This window comes from Otolemur garnettii, unplaced genomic scaffold (genome assembly GCF_000181295.1).
Source record: "Otolemur garnettii isolate 467f Iridium unplaced genomic scaffold, OtoGar3 scaffold00082, whole genome shotgun sequence".
NCBI classification, from domain to species: Eukaryota; Metazoa; Chordata; class Mammalia; order Primates; family Galagidae; genus Otolemur; species Otolemur garnettii.
In genome coordinates, this window is record NW_003852477.1 from 2,246,335 (window position 1) to 2,256,221 (window position 9,887).

The 9,887-nt window shown below is 41.2% G+C and overlaps 1 pseudogene; it reads right to left on the reverse strand.

The window, feature by feature from the left end:
- Nucleotides 1-6,703: 6,703 nt before the first annotated feature.
- LOC111726828 lies at nt 6,704-7,172 on the reverse strand (annotated as a pseudogene).
- Between the last annotated feature and the right edge of the window lie 2,715 nt (nt 7,173-9,887).

The window sequence follows — 9,887 nt, forward strand, 5'->3', positions numbered from 1 at the left end:
GACCCCCTTTTTTTTTTTGAGACAGAGTCTCACTATGTTGCCCTCAGTAGAGTGCTGTGGCATCACAGCTCATAGCAACCTCAAACTCTTGGGCTTAAGCCTTAAGCGAGTCTCTTGCCTCAGCCTCCCACATAGCTGGGACTACATGCTCCCGCCACAATGCCCAGCTATTTTTTGGTTGTAGTTATCACTGTTGTTTGGCAGGCACAGGCTGGATTCGAACCTGCCAGCTCCAGTGTATGTGACTGGCGCCCTAGCTGCTGAGCTACAGGAAGAGCTACAGAAGAGAAGAATGGTCTGTAATTGGTAAAGAGGACCCAAGCTTTCTTCTGCCAAGCCGGAAGAAAAGAACTCTTGAAAACTGAAAATTCATGTCAGAAATGAGACACTCTGTATAAGCACTGGAAAACAAGGCGAAAGCAAAAAGAGATCTATTATATGTGGTTTGACACTTGAATAGGCATTGAAAAGAGAGAAATGTAGAAATTGGAGAGGAAGAAATCATCAAAGAAATCATTCAAAGAGATTTCCTAGACTTGGAGGCTAGGGCTCCATGCTTTTGTCAGCATGTGTTCAGAGAAAGCACTCCAAGTGCTTGAGGGTGAGACCACCCTTCCTCTTCTGGCCTCTGTGGCCAGGAATGAAGAGGGGTGTTCCAAACCATACCTCTTCTCTTCAAATTATCCTCCAATCTCAGCCTTCCCACTACTGAGATTACCAGGACCGTCTCAGTATGCCTTTTTTGTTTATTGTAGGCACCATAAGGAGCCCTGAACTCCCAGAACAACTCCCATCTCCTGCAAATTTAATTCCCTACATCTTTGTACATTCTCCTTTCTGTCTTCATCTGTTACCTCTCTCCATCTCCTAGAAACTTTTTTCTTTTTTTTGTGTTTGAAACATGGTCTCACTTGTTCCCCTTAGTAGAGTGCTGTGGCGTTGTCGTAGCTCACCGCGACCCCAAACTCTTGGGCTCAAGCAGTCCTCTTGCCTCAGTTTTCTGTTTTCAGTAGGGAGGGGTCTTACTCTTGCTCAGGTTGGTCTCGGACTCCTGAGCTCAAGCATTCCACCCATCTCGGCCTCTCAGAGTGCTAGGATTGATTATAGGTGTGAGCCACTGCGCCCCACTCTTGGAAACTTTTTATTGGCCTGCCACTGACAGTCCATTGCTAAACAAAATTCTCTATATCCTTAACATCTCTGATCATTGCCTTTACCTTTTTCTAATCAAAACCTGCTCTAGAACTCTCTGAAATAGTGGTTATTTTTCTTCACACTCCTAATATTAAGCTTGGGTCCTCTTTACCAGTTACAGACCATTCTTCTCTTCTTTCCTGAAAGCTTCCATCTTGGAATCTTCATATCATCAAGCTGTCCTACCTGATCTCTGGATCACACCCTCTCATTCTTTGAAGGTTTTGCCTCCTGGCCTACTGTCCATCTTTTCATTTCCCCCCACCTTTATTGAGTTATAATTAACATAAAATTGTCTATATTCAAGGTGTGTAACACTTAACGTTGTCTTGGTTATTGCAGTAGATGATGCACCCAATATCTCACTTTCTCATTTCATTGTTGGTCCTTCATGTTCTCTTAGCTTGTTTGATCATATCCTAGATAGAGGTCCTCAAACTTTTTAAACAGGGGGCCAGTTCACTGTTCCTCAGACCGTTGGAGGGCCAGACTGCAGGCCCCAGGATGAGTTGGCTGCTAAGCAGGACAGGCAGCGGCAGCAAAAACACCTGGCGGGTCGGTCCTCGGCGGGCCGTAGTTTGAGAACGCCTGTCCTAGATGTCTTTATTACCAAAACATGTCATCCCCTCTACAGTCTCACCACTTTAAATATCTTGCTCTGTCACCATCTTCCCAGTTCATTCTCTTTAGAATCCTGATGCTAATAGTTCTTACTTCCATTGTTCCTCCTTTTTCATTGCTCTTTCCTTCCTTTGCATCTGTCATGCCCGTTCTTCTTCATCTGATTTAAATTCCATGGTTAATTCTTACAGTGATGCCTCTTGGCACGCTCACTTAGCAAAACCCTGACTCTATGCATTTCTTTGCCTTGTCGGATACTGCATCTTTGCTACCAAAAAGACATACTACCTGTGGTAACTTGTCTCACTTTAAATTCATGACTAGTAACTCCCAAGTAGGCCCTTAATGCTCTCTGGCAGTCATACTGCATGTGTGGAGTCCACTTAACTTTCCCGTTTCTTGGGCTACTACTTTATACCTTAAACCTCCAACACCTCCTTAATTCTCACACTCAGCCAATGATTGTGTTTCTGAGCTCTGCTGGAGAACAGCAACCTCCTAATAGTGGTGGTTCCCCACACGGTGCAGAATGAGAAGACACGTGAACCAAGTTGAACCCAGATGGTCTGCAGCCACTTTGTCTTGCCCATCTACATTGTAGCTTGCAGCATCTAATCCTTCATCACCCTATTTTCACTCATTTCCATTTTTTAAGATATAATCCTATTGTATACTTAATACACTACAGTATGATACAAATATAACTTTTATATGCATTGGAAGACCACAAATTCTGTGTGACTCCTTTTAGTGGGATATTTGCTCTATTTCAGTGGTCTGGAACAGAACCTGCAATATCTCAGAGGTATGCCTGTTCTTGACAAAATCCGGTCTCTTAACATCCTTATAAATTACATTAGAACTAATATCTTATTTCATGGCTATCAAACAAGAAGTTATATAACTTTGATCTACAAATCATATTGCTTTTTTTTTTTGAACACAGAGCCTCAAGCTGTCCCCCTGGGCAGTGGGCCGTGGCATCACAGCTCACCGCAACCTCCAACTCCTGGGCTCAAGCGAGTCTCCTGCCTCAGCTTCCCAAGTAGCTGGGACCACAGATGCCCGCCATAATGCCCGGCTATTTTTTGGTTGCAGCCATCATTGTTTGGCGGGCCCAGGCTGGATTCAAACCCACCACCTTAGGTGTATGTGGCTGGCGCCTTAGCCACTTGAGCCACAGGCACTAAGCCAAATCATGTTGCTTTAAAAACCAGATGCTTGAATATATTGTTTAAAGAAAACATTTTGACAACTTTATTACATGGAGACCAATTGTAAGGCTGGCTCTTATCTTCCTTTTAAGTGATCCAGTAACCAGTGTTATAATTTTATTTCTACGTATTTACTTGCAGGAAATTTCAATTGGCCCCAAAGTTTCAGTCTACTCCATTTTGCTACCTCCATAAAGTCACCTTGGATTTTAATGAAAATGAAAATATATACTCCCCTGGTACCATTTCCCATTTGATAGTTAAGCACAGGGCATTGCAAGTTAGATTTTCTTATTAGTTGCAAGAAAGGGACAGTAAGTGTCTACGAATGGCGGAGCATCTTGATGGGAAGATCAAAATTAACACCACAATGAGCAGATGGCCTCTATATAGTGATGACTTGAGAAAACCATGTCACTGCTAAACAGTGATAAATACCTGAACCGGGCCATAAGATGTATCAAATAAGCCCCCAGTGGAGTACATTCTGTTAAAAAAGAAGTTTCTGTGTTAAAAAAAATGTGAATGTCATAGAAGACAAAGACTGAGAGTATTCTAGATTTAGGGTGACTAGAAAGAGGTGACAACTCAATGCAATTATTTAATCTGAATTTAATTTACTAAAATAAAGTGTCTCAGGGTTATGTAAGAGAATATTCTGTGGAAATATATTCACCGGAGTATTTATGGATAATGGATGATAATGAGTGCAACTTTTTTTTTTTTAATTTTTTGGCAGTTTTTGGCTGGGGATGGGTTTGAACCCATCACCTCCGGCGTATGGGGCCAGCTCCCTACACCTTAGAGCCATAGGCGCTGCCTTAAGTGCAACTTTTAAATACTATAGAAAAAATGATTGTCTATCTTATATTATCCATCCAGCCACAAGAGAGAGAGAAAGGAAGAAAAACAAATGCTAAAGGAAATGGAGCAAATGTTAGAAAGTGAATCTGGGTAAAGGATAATACATGTTTTCTGTATTATCCTTAGAACTCTTTATTGATTTTCCAAATCATTAAAAAGCAATAAAAAGAAATTTCAGGCATTTAGGAACTAAAAAATTATAAGAATTTCTGTGTGCTTCAGCAAAATGAAATAACAACAACAAATATATATATAAAAGGAACAGAGGAAACTGGGGCTTTAGCACACGAGAAGTCCCAAGAAGGTACTGTCATGTTGGGGTTAGGCAGCAACCAGTCCAGATTGTATAGGGGAAATGGTTGGGGGAGGAAAATCAAGGAAATAAAAGGGGGCTCGGTGCCTATAGCTCAGTGGTTAGGTGCCAGCCACATACACCAAGGCTGGCGGGTTCGAACTCAGCCCGGGCCTACCAAACAATACTGACAACTACAATTAAAAAAAGCTGGGTGTGGCAGGTGTCAGTAGTCCCAGCTAATTGGGAGGCTGAGGCAAAAGAATCACTTAAGCCCAAGAGTTTGAAGTTGCTGTGAGCTGTGCTGCCACAACCCAGGGCGACGTAGTGAGACTCTTTTCTCAAAAAAATAAAATAAATAACCTCAGTGCTTGCAGCTCAGTGGCTAGGGCACCAGCCACATACACCAGGGCTGGTGGGTTCAAACCAGGCCCAGGCCTGCCAAACAACAATGACAACAACAACAAAATAGCCGGGTGTTATGGCAGGTGCCTGTTTTCCCACCTAGTAGGGAGGCTGAGGCAAGAGAATCGCTTAAACCCAAGAGTTTGAGGCTGCTGTGAGCTGTGATGTCATAGCACTCTACCGAGGGTGACATAATGAGACTGTCTCAAAAAAAAAAATTAAAAGGAAATAAAAGGGGAGAACTTATAGGTTGCTTGAGACACCTGAGTGAGTACTGGGAAAAATTACTACTGTTTGACAGGTCTGTGGGAGAAAGGGATCATAAAAAACAAATTACAAAAATTTCAGGCAACTATGAATTACGGGAAAAGCAAAAAGTTGAATAAGAATAATTATAAAGCACAATTTAGCTTGGAAAATAATATTTACACAATTATGATAATGTAAACACTATTTCCTCATAACCAAAACTTATGATATGTTTATAATGGGAAAATGGTAGACTGTAGTGAGTTGTAATAAAGCTAAATCCTCAACAGTCACCACAAGAATTGAGCAAATTCCATCTAAAATTGATAGCTGACTCTGGGAAGAGCAGTATAAGCATGTGGCAGCTACTCTACGAAACATCCTATCTTCCTTCCCCTTGGGTGTTATCTTCCATTAGTCATGCATAGCAAGGGCCATCTTCAAGCGGTAAATGTCACCTGACCTAAGCCAATCATACCCGTGCATAGCAAGGGCCATCTTCAAGCGGTAAACGTTACCTGACCCAAGCCAATGTGTTCCTAACCCCCCTCCTTTTTTCTGTTTTTGAAATAGAGTGTCACTCTGTTACCCTGGCTAGAGGTCGGTGGCATCATAGCTCACAGCAACCTCAAACTCTTGGGCTCAGGTGATTCTCTTGCCTCAGCCTCCTGAGTAGTTGGGACTATATGTACCTGCTGGCTAGGTTAGGTACCAGTGGCTAGGGCATAGACCAACTGGCTAGATTTTTTGCTATCAGGCTGGTCTTGAACTCCTACTCAGGCAGTTCACCGCCCCAGCCTTCCAGATTGCTTGGATTATAGATGTGAGCCACTGTACCTGGCCTCATCCACCTTTCTAACCAGCCAAGACCTGGTGATGTGCTCTAGTTTTGGCCAAGAACACACAAGGGAGGGCTTCTTACAGGCTTCAAGGAGTCAAATTTTTACTCTTGGAAAAGAGACACTTGAGGTTTTGTCATGTCTGGATATGGTAGCCACCTTGTGAGTCTGAGGGGAGCCAGTGACGATGGCACAGACTGGTATCCAGAGTGTCCAGAGAAGTGGAGCCCTGACTCCATTGCATCTTGTAGTTTTTTGGGGGAATATCATTATAAGATAAAATCAACATAAAGTAAAAATAGTTTGCACACAATTTTTAAAAAACTTCAATGTGAAGCATACTAGAGACTAATACTTCTTGAACTTGAATGTGCTTAAAATGTATCTTGAGGGCTTCTTAAACAGATTTCTAGGTCCTTTCCACAGAATTGCCACACTGCAGGGCTCACAGCTTGGTCCTCCCAAGCACTAGTGCACAGACTCATCTGGAGGCTGCCGCTGAGACCCTCTGAACATGTGAGACTCCCGGCCTCTCCCTCCTACTGCTCTTCAGTCCCAAGGCAGCAACATTTCCATTCTGGATTTCTTTTCTCGACCAGAAGTGCACAAAGCCTGCATCATATCCTTTTCTGAATCTAGTAATTCCTTCTATAAACCTACACTTTTAACAGGCAATGCCTATTTGTAGGAATATTTTTCATGCCAGTGGATTTCAATTTGCCCTTTCTTTTTTTAGAAACACAACTGATCCATGAAATGAGAATAGTATCAGAGAAACCTAAAATGGTAACTATTCCTTAGAGACAAAACTTAATTCTAAAATAAAGTGATGGCTTTCCTAACAATAGTGAGACTTGTGATAGTTGGAGACACATTGGTGGACCCACTAAACAGATTCATTCATTCTTTTTTTTTTCTTTCGATATATGAAAAGATATTTTATTATTACTATTTGACTATATAACATATTAATAAGTATACCAGATTGCATTTTCTGAAACAGCAAATGAGGCACAGTCCTCTCTGATTCCTTGGAGAAACTCAGTATAATGTGTCCTTTGGAGGATTCAGTTTCTTACGACAAGTGTGGTACTGTCCATGAGGATACCAATGGTTCTTAATAGTACAGAACATTTTGCTAAGTTGTTCTATCATGGGTCCTTGCTCAAGGTGTTTCCTTTTTTTTCAGCTAATCTGGTTTTCAGCACTTGATCTGTGTTCTTTCATTGTTATGCACAGAATCTGGTAGAGGGATAGATTTTGTATGTTCATGGGGATGTCTGCAGAAGGATGGTAGCGTGCTATCATCCTGCCGTCAGATGTCAAAGCAAGCTCTGCTTTGTAATTACAGTCATCTGGTAGGGAAGAGTATGTAGATTTATGACAATATAAAGCTCCATTTTGGATTGGAAATAAACATTTCAAGATAGCTCTCTTTGATATCACCCATTTTACTGCTACTATGGCCATGGCATATTAAGATAATTATGAAAAAAAGACATTTTTACATTCCTTTTAAAATTGGCTTCTGGGCACACCAGTTTTCATTCCTTGACAGCTCCTCTCCGTGATCTCGCCATTTTGTTTCAATCCCATTCATTCTCTTAAAAATATTTATTGAGGCCAGGCATGGTTGCTCATGCCTTGTAATCCCAGCACTCTGGGAGGCCAAGGCTGGTGTGCCCTGAGCTCACAGGTTTGAGGCCAGCCTGAGCAAGAGTGAGACATCCCCCATCTCTAAAAATAGCCAGGCATTGTGGTGGGTGCCTATAGTCCCAGGTACTTGGGAGGCTGAGGCAAGAGAATGGCTTGAGCCCAAGAGTTGGGGGTTGCTGTGAGCTATGATGCCATAGGACTCTACCAAGGGTGACAAAGTGACACTGTGTTTCAAAAAAAAAAAAAAAAATATATATATATATATGTATATATATAGTGCTTATTATGTGCCAGGTACTGCAGTGCAACTAGGGACAGAGTAGTAATCAAGTCCTCACCCTCTTAGATCTTATGATCTTTAGAGGGAGACAGATAGTGAAACAGATAGACAAGTTGTTATGATTTTGGTAAGCACTTCAAAGAAAGGTGTGCAGCATTGTAAGAGAAGCCAGTGAAGAGGAGAAGTTAAGGGACAAAAGCAAAGGTCTAGGGTAGGCAGGCTTGTTTAAAATACTGAGCAAAGTCTAGGGTGGTTAGAGCAATGAGTGAGGGATGCAGAAAACAAGAAGGATAACACTGTTATGTAGGGATTCTTTTTTTTTTCTAGTTTTTGGCCAGGGCTGGGTTTGAACCCACCACCTCTGGCATATGGGGCCAGCATCCTACGCCTTTGAGCCACAGGTGCCGCCCATAGGGATTCTTTAAGATCTATTTTAAAGCAAATGAATGTGATCCCAGGAATACTTTTACCCAAACATTTTATTTTTGAGAGTTGTTAAACCCATAGAAAAATTGAAAGAGTGGTACAATGTGTACCTGTATACCCTCCGTCTAGATTCAATTAACTATTAACGTGTTTTCACATTTGTGCTGTCTTTGTTGTGTTATGTCCACGTATGTATGTACTTATTGTTTCCTAAAGCATTAGGAAGTTGCAGATACCACTCCACCCCTAACTTCTTCAGCTTTATCTCCTGAGAATTTTTAAGTTCATTTTCCTACATAAGCATGTTACCATTCTTGCACGCAAGAAAATGTACCAGCAATTTGGTAATGTGGTAGTGTCATCTGACTTAGAGATTATAAAAAATTTCCCCTAAATGTCTTTTTTAAAGCCAGTCCCCCAACCCCCATTCAAAACACAATCCTTAAATTTGGTTATCTCTGTCTCTACTAAATATTTTTTTCCTATGGATTTCTTTAAAAAAAATTTCAAAATAGGCCGGACACGGTGGCTCATACCTGTAATCCTAACGCTCTGGGAGGCTGAGGCGGGTGGATTGCTTGAGCTCACAGGTTCAAGACCAGCCTGAGCAAAAGCAAGACCCTGTTGTCTCTACGAAAAATAGAAAAACTGAGGCAAGAGGATCACTTGAGCCTAAGAGTTGGAGATTGCTGTGTGCTATGACCACTCTACCCAGGGCAACAGCTTCAGACTGTCTCAAAAAAAAATTTTTTTTTTCTTTCAAAATATTAAGGGGGTACAAATACTTTTGTTACATGATTGCTTTTGTAATGCTTGAGTCAGGGCTATAAGTGTGCCATGACCCAAATAGTATGTATACTATTGTGCCTGTCAGGTAACTTTTTGTCCCTTCCTTTTCCCCTCTCCCCCAGGTCTCTTTTAGAATAATCTCCTGCTTAATAAAAAAAGCTGGGCATATGGCTCACACCTGAATTTCAAGCTCTTTAGGATGCTCAAATTGGAGGATTGCTTGAGGCCAGGAGCTGGAAACCAGCTTGGACAACATAGTAAGACCCTGTCTCTAAAAAAAATTTTAAAAATTAGCTGAGTGCAATGGTGCTTGCCTGTAGTCCCAGCTGGTTGAGAGGCTGAGGCAGGAGGATCACTTGAGCCCAGGAGTTTGAAGAATGCCACTGCGCTCTAACCTAGGCAGAGTGAGACCCTGTCTTCAAAACAAAACAAAACCAAAAACAGAAAATGAAAAACAAAACCAATGATACTAACTTTTAAAAAGCTGCTCCATTAGGGTGTATTTTATATATATGTCAATATATACAGCATATATAATACATACATTATACATCCATTTCAAGGTATAATTGAAATGATTTTGTATAATTTGATGATTTTTAGTTTGAGAGTGCAAACATCACCATACATCAGTTTAATATTTTCATCTTCCCAGTTTGATTCCTCACTTTCAGGCATCTATTGATCTGCTTACTGTCTCTATAAATTTGCCATTTCTGAACAGTTCCTCTAAGTAAAATCATACAGTTTGTGGTCTCTTACATCTAGCTTCTTTCACTTAGCATAATGTTTTTTGAAGGTTTAGGCATAATGTAGCTTGTGTCAGTAATTCATTCTTTTTTATTGCTGAATAGTATTCCATTGTACGAATATAGCAACTTTGTCCATTCACTAGATGGTTGACATTTGTGTTGTTTCTGTCTGCTAGCTATCATTGTAACTGGGGCACTGGAACCAGGAACATGAGCCAAACACTCCTATAGGTTGAAGTTGCCCTTTATTACTGAGATTCAGAATCCCTCAAAGCCTGACTTACTTTGAGAGAACTTCACAGAGTT